The sequence below is a fragment of the Diabrotica virgifera genome, chromosome 1, assembly GCF_917563875.1.
Source record: "Diabrotica virgifera virgifera chromosome 1, PGI_DIABVI_V3a".
In the NCBI taxonomy this organism is placed as follows: Eukaryota; Metazoa; Arthropoda; class Insecta; order Coleoptera; family Chrysomelidae; genus Diabrotica; species Diabrotica virgifera.
Genome location: NC_065443.1, coordinates 278237961 through 278265809, shown reverse-complemented (window position 1 = coordinate 278265809; position 27849 = coordinate 278237961). Strand labels below are relative to the sequence as shown.

The following is a 27849-nucleotide window of genomic DNA, read 5'->3' as shown; positions in this document are numbered from 1 at the left end:
GTGTTTTATTCTTTTATTATTTTAATTTTTGGCACTGTTTTAATAAAAATGTTTGAGAAGTAGTAAGTATAAATTAGTTTAATATTTAAATAAAATATAAATAAAAAGTATATTAATTTCGTTTAAATCATATAATAGAAGTATAACTTCTTACGTGCGTACAAAGTACACACACATTCTTTTGGTAGTAATAATTTGAACCAAACAATTTCGAATAAAATGTACATTGAAATAAATAAAGATGTGAAGAATGAAACTATATTTTTTGCTTTAAAATTTTAAAAGAATGTAGAATGTAGTTTCAAACGCATACCAATTTTAACATTATACATTCACCTAATTATTTCATTAAAAAGTATATTTCAAATATAAAGGTTTATTTTCAAATTTCAATTTTAAATTGAATTGAGACACAACCTGCTTTTTATACATTCAATAGCATATGATATAAAAGAAAAAAAAGAAGAAAAAAGAAAAAGTTATTAGTTACATTTTATTTTATTTGGAGGAAATACACGCTTTATTTGATTATACATACATACTTGCATACAAGGCAAAAGCAAAACTGTGTTTTTTATGTGGAGAAAAAATTTAAAAAACCTTCAATTTTGACCAGATGTAAATTCCTATTAAAATGATGTATCGAACGTGAACACTGATTTCTCATTAAAAAAAATTATTTTCAGTTCATATGAACGTGTAACCTATAAAGTTTGGACATATACTTAGTAAACATTCTGCATATACAGGGTGGCTGTATGTACAGGGTGTGAAACTGTTCATAATAGAGAATAACTGAAAATAGAAAAATTAAAGAAAATCATTTTCCGAAGAATCCAGTATCACTCAAAAAAAATTTCATTATTTTTAGCTTTTAGGTTCCAATTAGAAACAAATATGGCGGAAAATGTATTATACTGGAAACTGTTGAACTGTCATAGGAATAATTTTATTTCTGTTTCTACATATACGGTTTTTTAAATGTCATTTTTGGGTACTACAGAAACGACGTCATCAGTATTATTTTCATAAAATGTGTTCTTATACGACAGTCTAATACGGAGCATTTTTTTATGTTCGATTGTGCTCCCCTTTTTTTTGACATTCGATTGATTTTTTTGTTATTTGAGTGGCCTGCTTACGTTAAATACCCTGTACTTACTGTTGTAAAATTATAAGATAACGCTAGAAAAGTTAGAAGAGGAATGTTACAACCAATTCCCCTTAATCTGCTTTAATACCGATTAAAGTATATATCAAAATTACCCTATCTATAATTACATTTTTTTGTCTTACAAGTAATTTCAATTGTCCTTGAACTGTCGCCGTTCGAAAACTTGCCTTCTGGGCACTTTGAAGGTTGAGAAAAGGCAAACCGTTTGACTTAATCAAAACGACTTAAAAATATAACCAAAATATTATGTATTTTAAAAATTCGATATTGTTTAAGGTTTATTACAATGTCAGTATATATTATTGAACTAAAAAATAAAGTTAAACAATAAAAAACCAAATTCGCAAAAAAGTGCAAGAGTCTTGCAGGTTGGTCTTGGTCTTGCGTAGTCTTGCAAGGTTCGGTCTTGGTCTTGAATACCTGGTCTTGGTCTTGGTCTTGCAAACCAAAAGGCGGTCTTGGTCTTGCTGCAAGACCAAGACCGCAAGACCAAGACCAGTCTCGCTCATAACTAATCCTGATGCCGGTAAATAAACCATCTTATAAACCGTCCCTCATTAGTAAATTAATATTAGTAAAACCAAGTCCATGAGAATAAATGAAAGGAACAACACGCTATTTACTACTGACAATATGCGCATTGAAAATGTGGGAAACTTTACTTGGAAGTGTCATAATACAAACCGGAGGTACAGAAGACGATATTCGTATAAGAATACGAAAAGCTCAACAAGCATTCAGCATGCTCAACCCTGTTTGGAGGTCTGGCGAGTACACTACAAGGAGAAAGATCCGAATATTTAAGTCAAATGTCATGTATGTACTACACTCTGGACCAAAATTAACCGGCCACCTTAAAAATGGGTAATTTTTGATGTCTTATATCTCCTAAACCTGTTGTCCGATTTAAGTGATTTTTTAAATATGTTATAACCTTATTCCTTAACAATATCGTTATAAAAATATTGTTGCTAAACAGGTAAATTTTCAGTAGTAATCAGTGGCGGCTCGTGACATCTGCTATAGGGTGTGCTGCATGAACCACGGCCAATATAAAATAATAGAAATAGAATAACATACGAAAACAAAAACAATAAAATTAGCTTTAATACTAATTAATAGTAACTAATAACGACATGCTATAAAAATCTGATTAACTTACATTTATTGCATTTTTCTAAATTGGAAATTAATACGCCGGCCCTTTTTTGTCGCAAACTTTTCGATTACTTTATCGTTAAAGTTCGGTATTGAAGCGATGAACTTTTTTTCTATCGAGAGTGTGGAAAGGGCTGTTAATCTGTCTTCGCGCATTGAATTTCTTAAAAATGTTTTGATCCGTTTTAAAGTTGAAAAACTACGTTCAGCTTCTGCTGTGGTCATTGGCGTAGTCACCAGAATTTGTATCAACTTTTTGGTTTCTGTTAATGTGTCCTCTAAATTATTAGAAATTATAAATTTTAGTAAAGGCACTGCACCTTTTAATGTTCTACACTCGATATTGGAATACAAAACTGACAGTTCTGTTCGCAAACGGTTTTTATCAAAGAAGTTATAAGCTGTACAAGTTAAATCCAATTCATTTTCAGGAAACTTATTATTATATTTTTCGAAATGTTCTGAAGATAAAAGTGTTGCGGCAACTAGATGATTTGTATATGCAAACCGTTCTTTTGCATTGTTTATAATAACATCACAAACTTCTAGACAGGCAATACGGTGATCCTGTTGGCTGTTATTTGGGCGTTTCCTTTTTTGGACACTAGGCGCCGCATTTAAATTTGAAGCTTGATGTATGATAGGGTCTATTTTATTTCGGACATTGTTAATACTTTGCTCAAAAACATGTATAGCTTTCTGTGCTTCGGTTGGGTCCATGTTCTTTTTTTTAAGATTATTGTACAAAACGTCAACATGTGGCATAATATAATGAAAAACAGTCAGCCAGAAAGTAAAATTTTGATCTTCCAGAATACGTCTAAGTCCTCTTGCTTCCTTGGAAGTAATAGCATTTGACTCTTCTTCTAGTTGCTCCATACACTCAATAATAAAGTCTCTATATTCGTAAACGACATTTACTGTACGAATATTGAAATTCCAGCGTGTAGGGATTGAACGAGGAATATTTTTTCCAACTATTTGATTTAAGACAGCTATTCTTTGAGGTGAATGACTAAAAAATCCAGGTATATCATGTAAATCTCCAAAAAATACGCGTACTTGGGAATTAATAGAACATGCTCTTGACATTATTAGATTCAATTGATGGGCGTAACAGTGCACAAAATGAGCAGTTTCATATTTTCTCTTAATTATTGTTTGCACTCCGCCATGTATCCCACTCATAACAGCTGCTCCGTCATAACTTTGTGCAATGAGCTTATTTTTGTTATTCTTTAATATTGGGTCTAAAACATTCAAAATTGTGTTAGCTAAGGTTTCAGCATCATGTTTTTCTGGAAGCAAAAAAGTCCAAAACCTTTCAACTGGAGCACCGTTTTTTACATAACGAAAAACAATGACCATTTGAAATTTCATAGAAACATCCGTTGTCGCATCAGCTATCACTGCTAAAAATGGGGCTTCATTGATTTCGTTTAAAATCTCCTCAGCGTATACTTCTAGCATGCAATCCAAAATATCATTTTGTATTGTTTTTGAGGTACCTTTGAAAATTGTCGCATTTGTAAGGTGTTCACTAAGTGTTTTATCAAGTTCAGCAGAAAAATTCACTAAACCACGAAAAATTCCAGGGTTATCTGATGTTTCAGATTCATCGTGTCCTCGTAAGGCGAGCTCAAAAGCCCCACAGAATTTTATACAGTCAATTATTTTTGACAAAACATACCTGTTTTTCGTCACCTCTTCATTGTGTTTTTGTATATTTATCCAATAAGCAGAGTCAAGTTGGGCCTGTATATTAAGTTTCCCAAATAATGCAAATCGCATTTCATTGTTCATATGAGTTTGCGTGTTTTCATGCTTCTTTATTTTTTCACTTAAATGCACTAGATCCCGCACTCCTGTCTCGCGCCACAATTTTTCCTCTTTATCTGCGCCGAATAATGCACACGGAAAACAGAAAAAAGCATTTTTTTCGGAACATCCACAAATCCACTGATTTCGTAGATACATGTCTTTATTAAATTTACGCGTATATGTTTTTCCACGGCTTTTACCGGACACTTCAATATTAAGATCAGGCATAGGACGGCCACGTTCTTTTATAATCAACTGTTGTTGATAGTGAAGTTTTTGAAATTTATTTACACCTAATTTAAATTGAAACTCCATTGTTTTAAACACGCTCGAACAAAACAAATTAAACAAAATTGTAACCTAAGAATTTCTAAACACGGCACAGATGCAACGGTCACGAATAACTGTCGTGAATTGCAGCTCGCAAACACATTTCCGAGGCCGTTAATCAGCCGATTGCCGAAGCACATCGGCTAAGATCGCCGTTTGCCTAATAAATGCATTTTACCGCTGCCAGTGTTTCGGTTGTTATCGACGCGGCTTCACTGGAGCAGCAAATACGTAAAAAGATTGCTTCACTGGAGCACCAAATACGTAAAAAAATTATACGGTTTCACTAGAGGAGTAAATACGTAAAAAAAATAATATTAATCATCGTTGTTGGTGAATTATTATTAACAGTTGATGTTTAATATGATAATATGGCAGATTTGAAATAAAACTATATTAATTATTCTTTAATAATTAAGATTTGCTATGGTTGTTTGGTAGTTCTGCAGCTCAGCAGCACATAAAGAAAAGCCGCCACTGGTAGTAATAACCCAAGGACATTGATAATTGTTCGAAAAAATTTTATAACAGATTTCGAAAGCTTGTTGCTTGGAAACAGACCGACGCCGTAGGCGGAGGTCTGTTGCCTGTAAGCAACAAGCTTGAGAAAGTTGTTAAAAATTTTTTGAGCATTTATCAATGTTCGAGGGTTATTCGGATAGAAAATTTTTTGCTGGTTATGAAAAAAAAAATACAGAGCAGAAACAATTTATTTAAATGTGCAATTAACAAAGGAACAATTAGAAAAATTTAATGAAGATCCAGACATGTTAGTTTCTATAACTGATGAAGATGTATTTCCACTACGCATCCTGTTAATAATTTTATTATGATGTTCTTCGTCAATGTTCAAGTACGGTTTTATTGAGTTGGGATTGTTATGCCCCGTAATTTTTATAAGCTCTTGCTCTTGAACACCACTTTTGGCCAACCAACTGACCGCGGTCGATCTATTGGAGTGATTAGTAATTTTTTTTCCTTGGTTTTCAAGCCAATCGCTTCGGCAGACGTTTTTGTCCAATTTTGAATCATATTTTTTCCAATGGGTATATTATCATACCAATGATCATTTTCCGTTTTCCAGTAACGATTTGTTCTTAGGAATAATCTATCCGTTTTAATATTTGGGCCCCTTTTTGATAACAATTTTTTAAATAATCTGACAGGACATACGTTACTGTCGTTGTTTTCTATTAAAAATTTGCTGTCAGTACACCTTCTTGAACCACCTTGGCAAGTCTTGCTGAATACAGGGTTATATTGTACTCGATTTGTTACAGAACCATCGTTATTTGTTTCAATACGAAAAAAGTCAATCAAACAAGCAGCAGCTTCCCCACCTCGCCAAGCTAATTCTACGGCGGTTATGTGATAGAATTTCCGTTGTAGCCCTTCAGGGGTGTCTTCGTTCCACAAATTTATCATTTTTGTTATTTCTACTGCACTCAATGGCTCTGAACTTTGTTTCCTTTTACAGGGATCCAATTGTAGTTTTCGTCGTATAGAATCGCGGGCAGCTCGCGCTTGTTGAAATACAACGCTTTTGAATGGGTCAATAATAACTTTCATTTCCTTATAATACTTTTCTTGTAAAAGCTTACTTGTTAGGTTCCACATGGTTTTGACAGTAGCTTCTTTAAACTCTGTACCATCTTTTCTTCTCATGTTCACAGCCCAATCCTTTAAAATCGACGCCAATTCTTCCACCGTCCGATTTCCATCTAATTCATATTTTCACCCGTGTTGAGCTGCCCCCCCCCCACTTGCAAAAATTAAAAAACAAATAGCCCTGATTTATGAGCTATTTATGAGCTCTCATATTCCGCAAACTAAAAATTTTGAGCTCGTTCCACTGAGCAGGAATTTAATACCCTAGTGGGGGGGGCTGAGTCAGCCCCCCCCCACTACTTAAAAATAGGAATATTGAATCGGTTTTTGCGGCAGAATTACGAGCTATTTATGAGCTCTTGAAATTATATAGTTTCGATTTTTGAGCTCATCCCCTTCACCCCCAAACAACCCTTTAATTGATTTAACTTAAGAGAAAGATGCTGAGAAAACTTAAAATATATCGTATTGCGGATATAATTCCTATAGCTTATATACTCTAAGAATAAACTATTAAATCAAGGGCATTTCGATTATTGAGCTACAACCCCTTGGCAAGAAAACCACCCTATCTTCCCGGCTTAAGAGAAAGTTGTACTTAAAATGCGTTAAACTAATTATTTGGCGACTACATATCATTTAATAATTTATAAGCTTCCAAATTACGCGCATTTAGATCAGTAAATTGCAATTTATTTTGTATAGTGCAGTCACTGAAGGTAAAAATCAACGATTACCTTCAATTTCGGTGAACCTTCATCGATTTTCACGAAAATTGGTCAGTGGTTAGAGGATACGTCAAGAAACAAAGGTGACATGGTACCACCTTGCGCCTTTACCCTGAGGGTGGATACCGCCCCTTCTCGGGGGTGAAAATTATTTTATAAAAAATAACTGCACAAATCAATAAAAGAACAAATTAAAAACAAAATTTATTATATAAAGTTAATAAAATAAGTCAATACTTTTTAAGTTATTAAAGATCAAAGATTTTAATTATTTGTGAAAAAAATGCATGTTTTGAAGAGGTTTTTTGTAAATCACTGAAAAACTGTAAGTTTTTACAAAAAAGTTAATAGTAGTTTAATTCGTATAGCTTATATTCTAAGAATAAACTCTAAAATCACGCGCCTTTCGATTATTGAACTACAACCCGTTCGCAAGAAAACCATCCCATATTCCCGGCTTAAGAGAGGGTTGTACTTAAAATAATTTAAATTAATTATTTGTAGACTATATATTGTTTAATAATTTATGAGCTCGCAAAATATACGCATCTCAATTATTGAATTGCCATTTTCTTTCTATAGTGCAGTCACTGAAGGTAAAAATCAACTATGACCTTCGATTTCGGTAAATTTCCATTAATTTTCACGAAAATTGGTGAGCGGATTTTGATACTATCAATTTTTTCTGGATCTTATTTTTGATGGGTATTTCTAAGTACTTTGACAAGTATTTAGTACCTAAGTGTTATAAAATGCATCTTTTTCCCGTTATTTAAGCTTGAACCCTTAGATTTGAACAGTCTCGGAAAAAAATATACATTTAATTACCAATAACTTACTTTAAATTAACATTAAAGGTTTTTCAAGTAAGCAATTTATTATATTTTTTATTAGCTTCAATTTTAGTGATGAAACCTTTTTTGTAAAAACTTACAGTTTTTGAGTCATTTATGAAAAATCGCTCTAAAGCATGCATTTTCTTTCCAAAAATTAAAATATTTGATCTTTAATAACTCAAAAAGTATTGATTTATTTTAATCACATTATATAACAAATTTTGCTTACAATTTGTCCCTCTCTCGATTTGTGGGGTTATTTTTAATAAAGTAATTTTCACTCCCGAGAAGGGGTGACATATACCCCAGGCTAAAACCCCAAGTTGTTATTGTCAATTCGTGAAAATAAATGGAAATTTACCGAAATCGAAGGTAATAGTTGATTTTTACCTTCAGTGACTGCACTATAGAAAGAAAATGGCAATTCAATAATTGAGATGCGTATATTTTGCAAGCTAATAAATTATTAAACGATATGTAGTCGCCAAATAATCAATTTAAATTATTTTAAGAACAACTCTCTCTTAAGCCAGGAAAATGGGGTCGTTTTCTTGCGAAGGGGTTGTAGCTATATAATCGAAAGGTGCGTGATTTAAGAGTTTATTCTTAGAATATAAGCTATACGAATTAAACTACTATTAACTTTTTTGTAAAAACTTACAGTTTTTCAGTGATTTACAAAAAACCTCTTCAAAACATGCATTTTTTTCACAAATAATTAAAATCTTTGATCTTTAATAACTTAAAAAGTATTGACTTATTTTATTAACTTTATATAATAAATTTTGCTTTTAATTTGTTCTTTTATTGATTTGTGCAGTTATTTTTTATAAAATAATTTTCACCCCCGAGAAGGGGAGGTATCCACCCTCAGGGTAAAGGCGCAAGGTGGTACCATGTCACCTTTGTTTCTTGACGTATCCTCTAACAACTGACCAATTTTCGTGAAAATCCATGAAGGTTAACCGAACTTGAAGGTAATCGTTGATTTTTACCTTCAGTGACTGCACTATACAAAATAAATTGGAATTTACTGATCTAAATGCGCGTAATTTGGAAGCTTATAAATTATTAAATGATATATGTAGTCGCCAAATAATTAGTTTAACGCATTTTAAGTACAACTTTTTCTTAAGCCGGGAAGATAGGGTGGTTTTCTTGCGAAGGGGTTGTAGCTCAATAATCGAAATGCCCTTGATTTAATAGTTTATTCTTAGAGTATATAAGCTATAGGAATTATATCCGCAATACGATATATTTTAAGTTTTCTCAGCATCTTTCTCTTAAGTTAAATCAATTAAAGGGTTGTTTGGGGGTGAAGGGGATGAGCTCAAAAATCGAAACAATATAATTTCAAGAGCTCATAAATAGCTCGTAATTCTGCCGCAAAAACCGATTCAATATTCCTATTTTTAAGTAGTGGGGGGGGCTGACTCAGCCCCCCCCCCCACTATGGTATTAAATTCCTGCTCAGTGGAACGAGCTCAAAATTTTTAGTTTGCGGAATATGAGAGCTCATAAATAGCTCATAAATCAGGGCTATTTGATTTTTAATTTTTGCAAGTGGGGGGGGGGGGCAGCTCAACACGGGTCATATTTTCTATCATTGCAAAAGTCCATAAACGCTTTCCATACAAATTTTTTACTGTAAACAGTATTCTTTGGTATATTTGATTCGATAATTTCATTAATATTCTCATCAGTATTACAACCAAATCGTGACATTTTGAAATATTGAATATTTGAAATGTCAAAATCGAAATGAAACGAAATGTAGGTATCCATAGCTACATGATTGAGTGAAAACAGCCCATAGGATCTGTTTTCAGATCATGTTGGTTTTATTGGTTGTATTTAATCAGATGACCACAAATTAATTGATTTCATTGGATTTCTAATTGAGCAAAAAATTTTCATTGTATACAGAGTGTACAAATCAAACTGTGTTTTTTTCTTAAAGCTTGCATCACCCTATGGAATATTCTTAGTCCAAGTAATGAAGCTTAAAATACGACAAAACCTTGCAATTTTTACAGAATGGTAAAAAGTACAAGTACAAAAGTCAAAGTACAAATTTGAGAATAAGTAGTGGATAGTCCAAGGATCAAAATCTATATGATGCTGAAAGGCGCTTTTACCATGGGGGTGGTTGTCACCCCATCTCAGGGGTGGAAATTTTTTATTATATTTTGACCGCAAAAGTTAGTAAAAACATTCATTCTAAGCAAAAAACGTTCTATATATTTTTTGATAAAATTAATAGTTTTCGATTTATTCGCTATCGAAAGTGTTAGTTTTATATGGAAAAAATCAATGTTGTTAATAAGTTTTCTGCTAATAACTCCAAAAGTTTTCGTTTTATCAAAACAACTTTATTTAACAAAAATGTACCTTTTGAAACAATAAACAAAACCGTTTCTTTTAATTTTTTAAAGACCAATAGTAATCGAGCTATACATTATTAAATGTTAGCTCTTCTTCGTCAAATGCTAAATACTGTAGTTTCGAAGTCAAAAGACGGGACAACTATGCATTTTTCGAGGATAACTTGTTCAAACTAATTTAAAGCATTTTAAAATATCTACCTCCAGAAATAAAAACAAAGTCTTTATCTCAAAAATTAAGTGATATATATTGAAAAGAATGTTAGTCCCTACTTTTTTCAGCGAAAAAGTGATCCGAAGCAACGTCCTAATCACCACCCTAATTAAAATTAGTCATTAACCTTATTTGGTCTTTTTTATTTTTATATTATTAATAGGTTCTAGAAGTTTGACCGGCTTACAATGATTAGTTTTTAAAAAAATGGAGTTAGAAGCGAAGAACGAATTTTTGTAGTTTGGAAAAAAATGGCCTTTTCTTCAGAATAGAAAGATTAGCATCAGAGATACGAAAAAATGTTTAAATATGAAATTGTAGCTTATTTAATTCTCAAGAAACTGGTTTGCAAAAATTTTTACTACAGCAAAAATTGAGTGAGCTATTGATAATTAAAACTTGTAATAACATGCAAAAACCACCTTTACCAACCCTTTCAAAGTCATCTCTTTTTGCGACTGAGGATTTTAAAAAGAATTAATATTAATAGGCTTATAGACCTTATAGACCTTATAAAAACCTACAAAATTCTTTTTTGCCAAACTTTCTAAGATAAAAATAGAAAAGTTACGGTTAAAAAATCAATATATTTTTTTGAAAAAAAAGGAGAAATCCAATTTGAAGCATAATGTAAGTTAGCGGTGTTTTTAGTCATTGGCCTTATTCATTCATTTTTTGCTTAGAATAAATGTTTTTATCAACTTTTGCGGTCAAAATATAATAAAAAATTTCCACCTCCGGGATGGGGTGGAAACCACCCCCATGGTAAAAGCGCCTTTCGGCATCATATAGATTTTAATCCTTAGACTATCCACTACTTGTTCTAAAATTTTCAAGCAAATCGATCCATTCTGTAAAAATTGCGAGGTGAAAAGCTTCAGTTCCTGGACTATCTAGCATTTATAGAATACTGAAATTAAAACCTAACTATAGCCTCATGCTTTCTCAACATTTTGTTGTTTGATTGATTAGCTTATGTTGGATAATAAAAAAGTTAGGTGCTTTAACAACTAGACATGTTTTTTATCAATGCCAATTTTAAAAAAATTTGGTAAAGTTTAAGGGGTAATTCTGCATGAAAAAATAATGACAGTTTGCTTTATAAACTTATGTCCGCAAATGCTTCGTTTCCGAGATAGGGGGTGTTGAAATTTTTCTGACAAACTGACGATTTATTTATTACTTTAAAACCAGTTGAGACATGCACATGAAATTTGGTGGGTTTTAATACGTAGTTATTGCACAGTTTTTGGCATACAATTAAGCATTTAATATTCACCATTGGCGCGCATACGGGTAATATGATGGCTCATATTACCCGTATGCGCGCCAATAGTGAATATTAAATTCTTAATTATATGTCAAAAACTATGCAATAACTACGTCATAAAACCCACCAAATTGCATTTGCATATCTCAACAGGTTTTAAAGCAATAAATAAATCGTCAGTTTGTCAGAAAAATTTCAACACCCCCTATCTCGGAAACGAAGCATTTGCGGACATAAGTTTATAAAGCAAACTGTCATTATAGTCCAGGGCGCATCTGTTTTGAGATGGACGTTGAGAGGTGACTTAATTTTTTTTGCAGAAATTGCTTGAAAATAACTCAAATAATAATATTTGAGATATCCCCCACTCAAAATGGTCCGGAACATTATTTAAATAATCAAAATGTCAAAATATGAAAGAAAAACTCGATTTTTTTATTGGTTTTTTGATTATAACTTTAAAACTATTTATTTCTGAGAAAAGTTGTACTGACATAAAAGTTGCGTAATTAAATTTCCTACAATATAGAGATGGTTAAAAATTTAAAAAATAGTCACCCTTGTTGCAAAATAGCAATAATTGCGAAAAAAACCATACAAAAACAAGTATTTGCATTTTACGTTTTTCAATGCTACACTTAGGACCTTCATATTTTACCCAGAAAAACTTTATGATGTAGTAAAACAACACCGTAAATTTCATTAAGATCGGTTTAATAGATTTTGCAAAATAAATTTTGCAATCCAGCTTTCGCAAAAAAAATTCATTTTTTTTAATGTTGCAGGACTGAAAATAAAGAAGATAGCAATTTGAATTTTTTTGCTTATAGAAGTGTACTGTACCTTTCATTTGCAATTTGCAAAATTAAAATCGATTAATTACCACGGCGTCAGGAAATTTTTTAAATAAACATTAATTTTTGGTGCTACGCGCAGGACGGCGGTGTTCGATTCACACAAGTTGATTTCCACCAAAATTTCTTCCAATCTTTATCTAATATATTATTTTCTTACTCTATATTTTGTTTTATTTTAATATTTTACTTCCACAAAAATCAAACTAATTTTATTATTGTTTGTGAAATATTGTTTAAACAATTGCATATGTTTAAAAATAATAAACTTTTATTTTCTAAGTTAAAATATATGAACAAAGAAAGTTTTTGATAAAAAAAGTGTTATTTCAAAGGTTAGAGTATGTGTTTTTATTTTGCAATAAACAAATTTATTTATTTATATCGAAATGTTATAAAAATTAAAATGTATCAATCATTATCAAAGGTCATTGGAATGCCCCATCAGAGCAAACTATCCGCTGTCCTGCGCGTAGCACCAATAATTAATGTTTTCCGCAAATCGCCAGGAAATTTTGACATTCCTGTCAAAATTTCTTGAAGAAAAAGTCAGGACTTCCTTACTGTAAGGAAATGTCATTTCCTTACTGTAAGGAAATGATATTTCCGTACAGTTGTTAGTGTTCTACATAAATGATAAGACATATTTTTACTCATGCGATAATCCATAAAACGTCTGTATGCATTTTCGTACTTTTCTCTTGATTTCTTTGGCAATAATTCTAATGAAGCAGTATTCACTGCCTCAACCAGCTCTGGAGGAGTCCCAGGAATGGAAATTTCATCATCACTTATCATTTTACGTTCGAGACCAGCAATTAAATTTATAAGCGTCAAGTTTGACAATTCAACCTCAATACGTTTCCATAGTAACCCAAGTAATTTTATTAGGAATTTCAAAGCACCATTTATTTGGGAATAAAATTATCGCGTTTTTTTTAAATCAATCAATATCTGTCGAATTTTAAACGATTTGCGGAAAAATAGTATGTTTACCTCGTAGGAAAAGCCACATTCCTGGACTCTGTGTTGCTAAGTCTCGGCTTGCGCCTCGACTTAGCAATCTTCACAGTCGTCCAGGAATGTTAAGCTTTTCCTACCCGGTAAACAATGTACTATTATTTAAAAAAAATTCTGACGCCGTGGTAGTTAATCGATTTTAATTTTGTAAATTGCAAATGAAAGGTACAGTACACTTATATACGCAAAAAAATTTCAACTTGCTATCTGCTTTATTTTTAATCCTGTAACATTTTGAAAAAATGAATTTTTTTGCGAAAGCTGGATTGCAAAATTTATTTTGCAAAATCTATTAAACCGATCTTAATGAAATTTACAGTATTGTTTTACTGTATCATAAAGTTTTTATGGGTGAAATATGAAGGTCCTAAGTGTAGCATAAATGGTTGAAAAACGTAAAATGCGAATACTTGTTATTGTATGGTTTTTTCGTAATTATTGCTATTTTGCAACAAAGGCGACTATTTTTTAAATTTTTAACCAATTCTATATTGTAGGAAATTTAGTTACACAACTTTTATGTCAGTACAACTTTTCTCGGAAATGAATACTTTTACAGTTATAATCAAAAAACGAAGAAAAAAATCGAATTTTTCCTTCATTTTTTGACATCTTAATTATTTAAACAATGTTCCGGACCTTTTTGAGAGGGAGGATAACTCAAATATTATTATTTGAGTTATTTTCAAGCAATTTCTGCAAAAAAAATTGAGTCACCTCTCAACGTCCCAATGTACTAATATTTTTACAGATGCGCCCTGGTCTATTATTTTTCATGCAGAATTACCCCTTAAACTTTGCCAAATTCTTTTAAAAACGCCCTGTATTGATAAAAAAACATGTCTAGTTGTTAAAGCACCTAACTTTTTTATATTCAACATAGGCGAATCAATCAAACAACAAAATGTTGAGAAAGCATGAGGCTATAGTTAGGTTTTAATTTCAGTATTCTACAAATGCTAGAATATTCCACAGGGTGATGCAAACCTTGAAAAAAACACAGTTTGATTCGTACACCCGGTATACAATGAAAATTTACCTGTTTAGCAACAATATTTTTATAACGATATTGTTAAGGAATAAGGCTATAACATATTAAAAAAATCACTTAAATCGGACAACAGGTTTAGGAGATATAAGACATCAAAAATGACCCATTTTTAAGGTGGCCGGTTAATTTTGGCCCAGAGTGTACTTTACGAATGTGAAACGAAGATCTACTACACCTGACCGAACAAAAGAGGACAGAAAATGAAATAAAATCCAGAAAGTAAGGTTGGATCGGTCACACACTCCGAAAAAATAGTTCAAGTATTGCAAAGACTGTCCCTAGAGTCCTAGAGTGGAATCCTGGAAAACAGGTCGCCCAGCACAAATTTTGTGAGAAAACCTTATTTAGTTACCGTTAAAAATTGGAAAAAAAACAATTTTAACTATACTTAGGTACTTAGATTTATACAAGATAGTTTAACAAACCTCTTAACGTTAAATTTCAATGTACAAATTAATTTAAAGTTATCGAAGACATGGTTTTAAAGTTTTATGAGCGAAAATGTATGTAATGGCATTTAGTTATAGCTATTAATGATAAAGTTTTAAGTGGTTACAAGGTTTAATTATCAATTAACAAGTATTTTATTAAGGTACTAGGACTTTAGAAGACCACAAATAAGCATTTTTCCAAGATTTTTTTCTCAGAACCTTTATTAAAAATGAACATAAAACTTTTTACATATTAATATCTAACTCTTAGAGAATACAAAAAGTATATCTTTTTTCATTTATGCACGTACAATAATATTGTAGAGGGCGCCAAAGTCGAGGCCTCGAAAAAAAGTAGTTCCGATGGCGGACAGTTAACCTCAGGATTGGGATCTCTAAAACACTATAAAAAACTATAACGAAAAAGTGAAGAAAAACCCAAAATTGATATTTTCTTCAAAGAACTTCCAAATATCCTCTTTTTATTTTGACGTTTATTTGACATATTGTCAAATATGTCATATGTTTAACGTCAAACGTCGCCAAAAATGTCGGGCCTACTACGCTAGGTGTCGCGTTAGTCATGCACGGAGCGAATAAATCCGAACTCTTGTTATAATAGAAAACAATGGAATATAAATGAAACAAAGAAGATGAAACGGTTGACAAAGAAGAAGCAGACGAAGTAGGTATCGAAATCTCAAAAGAGTTAACAATAGAAGAACCGGAGGAAGTCATATATAGAAGCAAAAATGAAAAAGCTCCTGGTAAAAAGTACCATTAAAGTACGGAGAAAACGAGCCGAGGAAAAAATACTAACACTATTGAAAAAATTATTAAAATGTCAGATTTTAGAAAAAAAAAACAATAAAACATGAAAGTTATCTTCAAATAATTCAAATTATATTAAGTATTGAAAGGGCAAAGCGGTCTTAACTACTATCTTCGTGTATTTAGTGTTAATATCAAAGAGAATCATTAAGGTATACACCAAAAGAAGTTACCGGGAGGTATTGAGGGAATTCACCCTTAGTTATTAAACAAGGGAATATTGCAAAAATGCAATAAATAATTTATAATATAAACCCTCGAACTCAGATAGCACTAACCTGAGTTGAACTGATTGTTGACTGTCAACAGTGGCTAATAAATAACCATACCTAAATATAAACATACACCAACATTGGGCAGTCGTGAGTGTTTGGATATTAATTTGTATAAATACCAGTACCTAAATAGAAAAAATATTGTATTATTATTGTGTATATAGTTATTATCACTACTGGTATATTCATATGTTGATGAATCAGTCATTGTTATTGTTTATAATGTATTGTTTATAAAGATGTCTGTTTACCATTCGTAAATATAAATCTAATTAATAAACATATACATTGTGTTTGGTAAAGAATGGACCATAGCTTAACCTTAGATTCCTGAGATTAAAATATCTCGATTTAAGCTAACTTACCTTAGTACGAAAGCTGATAATAACCGAAATACAGGGTGTCAAAGTTAAACTTTTATTTTATTTATTCTTGAAAATTTCCTAACAGGCATAGTATAATAACACGAAATTTGGTAAGCGAGGGTTTTTTGAGACGAGAAATCTAAATTCGCCACGAAAAATGATGTATTACCCAGAGGACGCCACATACGCCTTTCAGCGCTCATTTAATATGTTTCATTTTTTTTTACCCACTCACATACTTTTTGAATCAAAACTTTTATTCTCTTAATATTTTTACTTACAAAAAGTATACTACATTCATCTCGCTAAACTTAACCGTTTTCGAGATAAACGCATTTTAAATCTGCGAGGCAACATAATTTTTTGCATAATATCATTGTAAGTAGTTACATCCGAAAAATAACTTAAAACCATAAAAATTTCCAAAAATGTATCTCAAATTTCTTCTAATGGAATTTGCGATGCAATGACATAATTATGAGAACTGGCACTGGCACAATTATTATGGTTTTAAGTTATTATTCGGGTGCAACTCCAATGATGTTATGTAAAAAATTATGTTGTATCGCAGACTTAAAATGCGTTTATCTCGAAAACAGTTGAGTTTAGCGAGATGAATGTAGTATACCTTTTTTAAGTAAAAATATTAAGAGACTATGGTTTTGATTCAAAAAGTATGTAGAGTGGGGGATAAAAAAAATTGAATGTACTAAGAATAAATAAAATAAAAGTTTAACTTTGACACCCTGTATTTCGGTTATTATCAACTTTCGTACTAAGGCAAGTTAGCTTATATCGACCTATTTTAACCTCAGGAATTACGGTTAAGCTATGGCCCATTCTTTACCAAACTCCCTGTATAGTGAATTAAAATGGTATTTACGAACTAAGCCCAAAAGGCACATATTCATTAGTACCAACACATTTATTATTACACCTATATTCCAGATTTGTAGTCACCAATTTAGCACTAACCCATCACCATACTTTAAAACCATTTAAAAACTATAGCTAAACAAATCCATGCAAGCTTAGTTTAGCTTGAAATATACCATTATTGACCATGCCAAAGTCTTAATAAATCAAAAAGTAGGAAATACTCATGGAGACTGCGATCTTCTGCGATCTTCGTCAAAAATACTATATGTTTTAATGTTGTTAATAATGACACTTTTATAATTGATTTTTGTATAGAATATTGTTGTATATGTCTAAAAGATTTTAACTTGTTAGTTTTAGCAGTATACCATAGCCCCTCTGGCCCGTTTGACATCTTTTTGGACTCTCTTGAAGGAGTTCTAGGCACATTAAGCCCAAATAAACAAGTCCTTGTTGCTGGGGACTTCAATGTGGACTTTCTTGTTGACAATGCAAGTGCCCGTAAACTTCAAGGCGTTCTTGAAGGTTTTCACCTAGTCAAGACTATAAATGAATCGACAAGGGGTAATAAGTGTCTTGATAACATTTTCATGGATCCTGGATTGCCCCTGTACTCTGCTGAGGTTTTTGAGACTGGTTTTTCAGATCACAAAGGCCAGATTGTCAAATTTGAGATTCAAAAAAAGATTACAGGTTTTACTGAGACAACTATGCTTATTAGGCCTATAACTGAAAAAGGTAAGAACATATTTTTCAACAAAGTATCGGAAGTAAACTGGGATTTTATCTATGAAGATAACACTGATGTTGAATTAAAATTCTGTCACTTTATGAATATTCTTGAAAGTTGTTTTTTAGAATCTTTTTCACAAAAAAAATATAGAGTAAGATCAGACCAATCTGAAAAAATCACATGGTTTACAAATGACCTACAGGCAATGCGGGAACATCTAAAAATTTTAGAAGAATTTTATAGGCAACATAAAAATGATAATAACCATCATATACTTAAACAATTCAGAAATCAATATAAAAATGAAATTAAGAAAGCCAAAGTGAGGTCAAATGACCAAATAATATTAAATTCAAAAAATCCACAGAAAACCATGTGGAACATGATAAACAAATATCGAGGAAAATCAGGGTCTTCATTAGAAGATCACAAGATCACGCCAAACCAGTTCAATGATTATTTTTCCCAAATTGCCACTAATATAGTTAAAGACATTCCAAAATTAAATATTGACTTTATTAATAAAATTAATTATGTCAATCATACAAACACCTTTTCATTTCTTGAAATTACCTTTAATCAAACGAGGGATATAATAAACAGCTTAAAGAATAAAAATAGCCATGATATATATGGATTTAATGTTAACCTTATTAAAATGATATATAGGCAACATAAAAATGATAATAACCATCATATACTTAAACAATTCAGAAATCAATATAAAAATGAAATTAAGAAAGCCAAAGTGAGGTCAAATGACCAAATAATATTAAATTCAAAAAATCCACAGAAAACCATGTGGAACATGATAAACAAATATCGAGGAAAATCAGGGTCTTCATTAGAAGATCACAAGATCACGCCAAACCAGTTCAATGATTATTTTTCCCAAATTGCCACTAATATAGTTAAAGACATTCCAAAATTAAATATTGACTTTATTAATAAAATTAATTATGTCAATCATACAAACACCTTTTCATTTCTTGAAATTACCTTTAATCAAACGAGGGATATAATAAACAGCTTAAAGAATAAAAATAGCCATGATATATATGGATTTAATGTTAACCTTATTAAAATGATTAAAAATATTATTATAAGCCCACTCACTAAACTAATAAATCTATGCTTTAAAGAAAATAAATTTCCATCAGTCCTTAAAAAAGCAATTGTTACACCAATTTATAAAAAAGGGGACGTTAAGAATCCAGAAAACTATAGACCTGTTTCGCTGCTTCCAATAATCTCTAAAATTGTTGAAAAAGCTATGGCAGTACAAATAACCACATTTTTTGAAAATAATAACTATTTCTCAGACTCTCAGTTCGGTTTTAGAAAGGACAAATCCACAGTACTTGGCATACTGGACTTGGTCTCACATATTGTAGACTCCTTTCATAGGTTGCAGTTTAATACTGTTCTGTTTTGTGACTTGAGCAAGGCATTTGACTGTGTAGATCATGGAATGCTCTTGCAAAAACTCAAAAAATACAACTTCTGTCCTTACAGTGTAAAACTAGTTCAATCTTACTTAGAAAACAGAACAAAGGTTGTGAGGGTCTCTGGGGTGTTATCGGGAAAGAGTGTTGTTAATATTGGGGTTCCCCAGGGCTCTGTTCTGGGACCCATTCTCTTTCTATTTTATATTAATGACCTTACGAGCATTAACACAAATGCAAAGTACACACTCTTCGCCGATGACACCACAGTGTCTTTTACAACTGATACACTTGGGGAGTCGCTTGAGGGTTCTATGTCTGCACAGTCAGTGACCAATGAATGGTTTTGCGTAAACCGATTACTGCTCAATGCAGCAAAAACCAACAGAGTTGTTTTCTCTCTCAGAGACACACAGAATGTAAATGATGGTATGAGCAGTGTCAGATTTCTGGGTGTATTATTAGATCCCAAGCTTCAATGGGGTGAACATATCAACAGTCTAAGTAAAAAGCTAGCAAAAAATCTGCTTGTACTCAGGAATCTGGCATCTAATGTTTCACATAAAGTCTTAATAACAGTGTACCATGCAAAAATGTTGACAGTCTTTGGTTGGCAGCGTAAGGCAGTTAGAGTTCTTGCTGGTCTTTGGTATAGGGATGATTGTAGGCAAGCATATAGGTCCCTAAGAATTCTCACTGTTCCATCTCTATATATACTTGAGAACCTAATGTTTATCAAGAGGGGAGGGGCGCACTCTGAAACCCATGAGAACATACACCAACATGACACCCGATATAAACACCATCTTGTGCCAGCCTACTGGAAATTGAGGAGGTGTCAAACTGGGCCAGGATACTGGGCTATTAAATTTTTCAACAAACTTCCAGATAGTTTAAAGTGTCTTCCATTAAATCAATTTAAGAGTACAATTAAAGATATTTTGTTAGAAAATGTTTTTTATAGTAATGAGGAATTTCTTGCATTTAAATTTTAGGATTTTATGACTTTAAGCAATGTCCATTGTTAATGTAATCAAATTTAATGTGATTTTAATGTTAGTATTTAATGTTATTAATACTCTTAGTCGTATTGTGCATCTTTTTAATTTGTATTGCGTCCAAATCTTTATGTAATTTTATTTGACATGTGTTAAACACTTGTGTTATTGACATGAATAAACGAATCTGAATCTGAATCTGAGACAAGTTTCATGGAGGAAGGTTTCAAAAAAGACTTACACTCACTGTCAGAATATAATTGACACTCTCTGTTGTTTTTAATTTTTTATTGTGTTGAATATTTATAATAAACCACAATTGTCTCTTATTAAATACTTGCTGCAAGTCCAACTCAGCGGGGCACAAACAAAAGTGTACAATTTCTTGGGAATAGCTGACCGACTTTAAATGCTGTAAGGTTTTTAATGTAATCCCCTGTCTATATTTACATGCTAGAGAAATGTAATTATACTGTCATACATTATCTTTGTAATACCAACATTAATTGCTTTCACAACTTCTTATCTAAATGTCTCCCACAAGGTCTTCTTAGTCTTCGTCTCCTATCACTTCCAGGAACTTTTGACTTATGCTATTCTTCACATTGGGAGATTATCATTTTGATGTTGAAAATGCCCTATCCATCTTAACCTATGCTCACTCATTTTAGCATTAAAGGGTGCCACCTCCAATCTTGCCCTGATATATTCATTCCACACTTAATCTTTTTTGTTACTCCACTCTTTCATGTAGGTACATGAAAGAGTGGAGCATTTCTCCCACATGTATTCGTTGTTCTTTCTCTTTAAGCTTTTCATTTAAGGAACCAGATAGTTGTGTAAAATATATTTTGTGTTCATAGTGATAAATCTATAAAGTTTTTTCAACAGTTTCTAAGAGAAAGAGGAATTAGATAGTGTTGTGTATTGTTGGTAGGTGGTATTTAAAAAGTTGACAGCCTTGAACTAAGTAATTAAGTACCTACTAGTTATTTTTGTTTTTAAATCGGTAGAGATCAGCATCAGGAACAACAGCTGCACTGAAAACAACATTTTTGTAAATACTAGCCAGAGCAAAAGAACATTCAGTGCCACACTTCATAGCTGGTCTTATAACAATTTAAAAAAAAATTGGGATTTGGCTTTCAATTTCATTGGAACTTTTCTGTTACATAGCATAGCATTTGAAAGTGTTATATGATATTTAAGGTCACCTACTAGGAACTGAAGTAATTTATCAGAAGATACTTTTCTAGATAAGTTCCACATTTTTAAAACATTTTACTAAGTAAATAAGCTAATATCACAAAATACTTATTACAGCCTAACTAAACTTTCACATTTAAATAGTTGATCAGAAAACTATTTAACATCTTGTTCATGGCCAATTACTTTTTACTACAAAAGTACTTGTTTTTTCTTTAAACCTTATCTTTAATTCAGAAGAGAAATTGTTTTCTTTAAACCCGACAACAAAACTACAAAGCAAGTAAAGCGGCGGGATCTCTTAATGACACAATCTGGAAGAACAAACAGCTAAGACAAGACACAAAAGTAAGAATCTATGAAGCAGCAATTAGACCTATATTGACATATACAGTGGAGACAAGACCTGACACATCCAAACAAGACAACTACTAGAAACAACAGAGATGAAAATACTTCGACGAATATCAGGGAAAAGTCTGCTGGATAGGGAGAGAAGCGAAAACATAAGAAAAAGCATGCAATGTAGAAGACTTAAATGGATGGGTGACAAAGCGGAAACAGGAGTGGAACGAACACATTAGTAGAATGGCAGAGGATAATATAAATAGCACGAGATAACTCACCAAATGGACGAAGAAGTATTGGCAGACCAAGAAAATGATGGTGCGATAATTTAAACAATTTAGGATTAAACAATAGGCTAATATTAAAGAAGAAACAGGCTTTAAAGCCTACATACAAGAAGGAAGAAGAAGAATCAATTGAATGGGTCTGCCGAATAACATTGTTCGTTTTTGAGAAGTCAAAGAAAAAGTTTTAAAATTGTGATAATGGTGAGTTTATACATTTTAAGGGTGAGTAATACAGGTTGTAATTTGTATTTACAAACTGTATTACTAACTCTTCCACTGCGATGGGCCACATATTCAAATCGCGAGACGTACACCGGAAAACAAAACTCCGGGTATATAAAACAATAATCAGGCCCATAGTAAGTTATGGCTGCGAAACATGGGTGGTGACACAAAAATCTGCCAATGCATTAGATGTGTTTGAAAGAAAAGTATTACGTAGGATACTGGGCCCAATAAGTGAAAATAACAACTGGCGAATTAGGTATAATAGAGAAATATACGAGCAATATAGCGAACCAACTCTAGCACAACACACTAAACTGCAGAGATTACGGTGGGCAGGGCACGTGGTCCGCATGCATGAGAGTAGAATCCCCAGAAAATTGCTGAATGCAAGAATGCAGGGAAGAAGACCTGTTGGAAGACCTAAAAAGAGATGGGAAGACGAAGTCGATGAGGATGCCAGGAACTTTCTGGGAACGCGTTCATGGAAAAGAACAGCGGTCAATTGAAATGATTGGAGAAGCTTATTGAAGGAGGCCAAGGCTCGATTTGGGCTGTAGTGCCATTGGATGGATGGATGGATTACTAACTCTTAAAATGTTTAAGTTTGCCATTGTTATAATTTTAAAACTTCTTTTTCGATTTCTTAAAAATGAGTGATGTAGCGCTTACAAGTTATTCAGCGGACCCATTGAATTATCTTAGGTTGGGCCTCTTCCCCTTATTGTGTTTGTTTTCTTGGGTAAGTAGTTGGATGGAATGTATTCTTAAACTTGTGTGTTCTCATTATAGTCATTGTTGTACAGACAACACAGACTGTGGACTGAGAGTACAAGTGAAGGGCAAACATGATATTCCTTATTATACAATATCATTCATAAATAATTAGCAGATGCAAATACAAAACAGCACAATTAAAAAAAGGAATATAGAAGCATATCTAGAAAAAAAAACAGTATTTACAGAAGTTACTATTTTATGTTTTCAATATTTGTTGCAAATCTATATTTTGTGTACTATGACATCTTATAATAATTGATTAATATAATTATCACTCCCAATGTTCCAGTTCCAGAAAATTAGACACTGATAAGTATGGTTATAATTGAATCAAAAATATGTTTTTCACATAGTTTGAAATATCTATTTTCGTAATTTAAACACAAACATTCCTGTGGAAAAAACAGTAACAAATTTTATAATAAAACATGACATGCCGGCAGCCGGTCAATAAATAGTTTTGTTTATATTTACCAATTTTATGTATTTCCAGCACCTTCAGGAGTTTCAAAACAGGATCAAGCTACCACCACACCAATGACACTACAAAAATCAAAAATACAACCCGACCGACACGTCCACGTCAGAATTTCTTTGCAATGTTTTTCGCCTCAACAAGAACAAATATATGTCTGTTATGTTAAGTCTGCCTGGAACTCAACTTCAACTCAACACCTCAACCAAGTTGAACAAAACCGGTAGCAGCGGTAGCGGTACCGGAAACTATTCCGCTCAGCTCATCAGTCATGCATGTAGGAGAAACACCTGTAGCCGTGGCAACACTGGACACTGATATATTTTGCATTAGAAGAAAGTGCATAGGCGTCGTTAGGGGAGTGTTAAATGCTATTTTAAATATTATAATAGCGATTGAAGTCTTACTTCGTATTCTTTCATGTCATGTAATAGGGCATATAATAAGAAATGTGGTTAATATTATGCAATGGAGCGTCATAAAAAGGTTCAAGAATAAAAGATTCATTAAATTTCAATATTGCAACATCCCAATATTGTAATAAAAATTAATGATCATAAATTATGAAAGTTCGGCCGCCGAAGTATTCTGTTTTTCTCCTCTTTATGATGCTTATGAGCAGACGTTCTGAATTCAGCATTTGAAGAACATCTTCATTGGAAGTATGCTTCCAATGAAGATGTTTTTCAGTACAACTGTCTCCAATTTGTGAAGAGGCTACTTGATTGTAATATAAGTATTTCAGCAGTCTTATATCGTAGTGGTCAAGTGCTGCTGCCTGCAGGAAATCGAAAAGTGTATCATGTTGTACTCGGTCGAATGCCTTCTCGAAGTCGATGAAACAAACATAAACGTTCTTTCGGAATTCACAACTTTTTTGTAATAGAACGCGCATACAAAATAGTGCTTCTCTAGTTCCTAGACCATTTCTAAATCCAAATTGCTTATTACCCATTCTAGTTTCGCACAGAAGGAATACTCGGTTTTGTATAATACGTAAAAGTATCTTAAGTGTGTGACTCCTCAAACTGATTAGTATAAAATCGCTGCATTTGGTAGGCCTGCTTTTCTTTGGTAATGTTATAAACAGTAACTCCAACCAATCATCTGGTATTTTTCCTTCGTTGTAAATTTTGTTTAAGAAAGTAGTCAAGTAGGTAATGTTTTCCTCATCTAAAAGTTTAAGTAGCTCAACAGGGATTTGATCTGGTCCAGGTGCTTTATTGTTTTTGGCTTGTTGTATTGCTTTTATGACTTCTGACTTCAGTATACTGGGACCTCTGTCTAATTGGTTGTCACAGGTAGTATTTGGAGCATAGTATACCTATAGAGCACAGTATACTTATACCTAAACATAAATGGATATAAGCTCAGTCATGGGAGATTCGCAGATAATGACTAATCTGGTGCTAAATCGTAGTATTGCTGTTGATGGAAGGGATATTGAGTAGACTGCATCGTATAAGTAATTATAGGACATGAAATTCATCGGCTGGGTAGAGATAACCAGACATGTGAGCTCCCGCGTGTCGTATAGGATTAGTTTGGGCAGCGTTTGGTAAATTAAACTATGTACATACAATCGGACATTGTACTAAAATCGGACTTACCCATATGCTTGAAAAAGAAAATCTTTGCCCAGTGTGTGTTACCTGTACACTCACTTATGGAGCCGAAACACTTAGCCTCCAGTCTTTTTTTCTTAGAGCAAATATTGAACACAGGGCCGTAACTACCCAGATAACAATATAAACTTGTTTCAAACTTGCAACAAGTTTGATACATCAAACATGAAAGCTTGCTGCAGATTTGCCATGGCAACTTTGCAAACTTGCAGCAAGGTTAAATCAAACTTGCTAGTTGGTGTGTGACAAACTTGCATGAAGTTTGGTTTTTTCAAACTTGAAACAAACTTCATATACCAAAATTTCTGAAGGTTTGTTTTTGTTCAATTGCATGAAGTTTGTTTTTTCAAACTTGATACAAACTTTGCATAAGGTTTGTTTTGAGATACTAGCCACAATTTTAATAAAACAATGTGAATAAAAAATATAATACCATTTTATATAACTATTTATTAATCACTCGACTAAAATACAATCTATTGTATAAAATTATTCATGGGAACTTACATTAAACACCCTAGCTTCAGATTCCGATGCTTGGTTTTGTCTATCAGCTCTGAAACAAATAGAAATTGTTAAAAACTCTTGCTGTGTGAACAGAATTAATCTATGTTATTAAAAGAGGTAAAAAGATGTTAAAGTAACAATTTTACAATAAAACCTAAAATTTGTTTATTATATCTAATTTATAATATATAATTTATTTTAAACAGTATGTGAGTACAGTTAGAAGCTACAAAAAAAAACATAAAAAGACTTACCTCTACCTCGATCAATGCCACCAGAGTTGACCATAGCAAAATGAGTAGGTACTAATCTGTAATGCAGTAAGCATGCAGTTTGGTCTATTAACAATGAAGAAAATAGGCTTCAACTTAGCAATAATAATTAAGGTAATAGTCTCGGAGAATTATACGGAAAATTAAGTTGTAAAAAACTTGAAGAAAAATATCAACATAACCACAACAACAAACTATCACCGCGTACGCGTAGCAGATTATTTTTCCCGTGTTGCCAGTCATCAAGTAAGCTTTTTCCCTCAACTTACCTTAAAAATTCTCACTTTTATGAAAAAATTCGCTCCTATTTACAAAATCTGCGAGAATATGTTGAATTATTTTCAAATATTTTGATTTTTTTAAATATTGTGCAATTTGGACTGGAGCAAAAATTCCCTTTTGAGATAACTTTTTCGATTGTATGTTGAAAATTCTCGCAAACACAGAAATTTCCCTCCAGGTGGCAACACTTTCATTGTCGTGGGCGGGACATCAGTCGGGGCGCCGAACGAAAACCGAATCGAAGCGGGCTGTGCAAAGCTAAGCTTGAAGCAAAGTCGCTACAAACTTGAATAATCATCTTTGTCATAACAATATTGCAGCAAACTTGTCACAAACTTGCCTCGTCATATTTGACGCAGCAATGAAAAATCAAAGAAGAATCAAACTTTCCACAAGTTTACATGCTATCTGGGTACCATTGGGGCAACCGGGGCAGTGCCCCGGGGCCCCCGGCCAAGGGGGGCCCCACAGGTGCCCCTGTTTTGACCGTGTTTTTTCAAATGACACAATTTTAAAAAGACCTTACAGGGGCACCCTAGAATTGAACATAAAGTTTTAATTTTTCACTGGAGAAATTAGTATTTTCGACTAAAATGCAAGTGGAACAGAACCCTTAGAATGGGCCCCTGAGGCCTGGGGGCGCTTTGAGCTGAGCTGGGGCTCCCGAGACCTTAACATAAAAATTTTAATTATTACTTAGGAAATTAGTTATTTCGTCGTAATAAAACCTAAAATGACATTGGAAGAGGAGCCGGGTAAGCTGGGGCCCCTGAGACCTTTCGTAAAGATATAAATTGTTAGTGAGGAAATTAGTTATTCTGGTGAAATAAAAACTAAAATGCAACCGGAATAGCGACCCCCGGCCCCAGCTACTTTGTCTTAACGGAACCACATGGTACTACATATTGAAAAGAAAGGTAAGGGTAAGATGGAATGAGCACATTGGAATCAGCCCTACCAGTACCACAGCATAATAAATCTAACAGCAGTGACGGTATTCGCCTTCGAGAGTGTCACTGCTGAAGGTACCGGACAGAGTTGGCAGATGTGATTTTATAAAACCCCCACTTAGAAACTGAAATTCCCTCAAATCACCCAAATTAAATTTTTGTCGCATTTTAATAAATTCGCATTTTAATAAATTAGTAGTCAAATATAGACAACAATAAACCAAAATTATACTACTTATCAACAGAGGGCCCTAAAAATAATTCACAGGTCCTATCTTCTTGGATTATATGAGAGTATAATATACAGTTTTATGTGTACATTCGCAAATTTAATTTCCCATGACCTCTTAAAATCGTCCATAATTTTTCCTCCAAAAAATCTCCCAGCCATTTCTGCTTAGAGAAGTTCCCCTATTCGCTTTCAAATTACCACAAAATTGTGGGAAAATACCCCAATCTGGCAACCCTGGTACTGGATATCGTTTTC

The 27849-nt window shown here is 32.7% G+C and overlaps 1 protein-coding gene across 2 annotated transcripts in view; it reads right to left on the bottom strand.

Moving 5' to 3' along the window:
* LOC114327600 (saccharopine dehydrogenase-like oxidoreductase) overlaps positions 1–24026 on the bottom strand; it is a 76843-nt gene extending 52817 nt beyond the window's left edge. For both annotated transcript variants that reach the window (XR_007695971.1, XM_028276268.2), the window contains exon 1: positions 23726–24026. The gene's annotated coding sequence lies outside the window, so the exon portion shown is untranslated. The remainder of the gene's footprint in view (positions 1–23725) is intronic.
* Between the last annotated feature and the right edge of the window lie 3823 nt (positions 24027–27849).